This window comes from Chelonia mydas, chromosome 1, assembly GCF_015237465.2.
Source record: "Chelonia mydas isolate rCheMyd1 chromosome 1, rCheMyd1.pri.v2, whole genome shotgun sequence".
NCBI lineage: Eukaryota > Metazoa > Chordata > Testudines > Cheloniidae > Chelonia > Chelonia mydas.
The window spans coordinates 251,593,895-251,594,840 of NC_057849.1; positions in this window are offsets into that span (position 1 = coordinate 251,593,895).

The window sequence follows — 946 nt, forward strand, 5'->3', positions numbered from 1 at the left end:
GCTTTTGCCATGTAAACATATGAGCCCTACTGCCAGCATGGGCTGCCCAGAGCATACCCACCCAGCTGTGATTGGAAGATCTGACTTCCCCTAGTTTGATAATCATGCTGGGCCTGAGGTATAAAAGTCATCCAGCTGCTTGCCCAGAGGCAGAAACTTGTGGCACCTAAAGTTTCCCTAGGTGACCCATGAGTTTAGATAGAAGGCGAATGGGGGATTGCAGGCATCTAACTACCTTTGTAGGTCTGACCCCCTTGCCAACTTCTGTAAACAAAACCCCAGTAGATACTCATTTACACAGTACATCCTCTTTCCACTCATATGCTCCTTATGTATTTTGCCCCCACTGTGTCCCACAGCCTGAATACATATAGGCAGTCTGTTACCCCACCCCCACACCTATGATTAGTTCAGCCGCTACTCATTGCATTTTCACCAGGATCTGTACGTCTTTAACCATGTAAAGTGCCGGCAAGGGATACAGGCAAGGGCTGGGACTTAACAAAATCAAAGTTTGGGCTGGAGACATATCAGCAAAGTTCCTATTCGTAGTGCAGGTCACTCTTCCTCAGCTGTGGTATCTCTCTTCAAACTGTTCTTTCCCAGAGGAAGCTCTACAGTTTTCAAGTAATTGAGTAAGAGACTGTTAAGAATAACCAGAGTGCTCCTTTTGCCATGCTTGATGTTAAATTCAACTTGGTTGACAGGCCCTCAGCAGCCATTTTATTAAAACTGGCTCTGAAATGACAGTTTTTCAAAATAACGTTTGTGTATAATGCTTAACTGCATGGGGACAGTACCAGCAAGCCCTACAAAGGCAGAATTGGGTTAGGAGTGTGACACATGTTGAGACATACACTGAGGATCTGCATTTTTCCATTGTGGTCTGGAAAAACATAAATTCAGAAACTTTCAAAAGGGAGACTTGTAATTACGAGAGAGCACC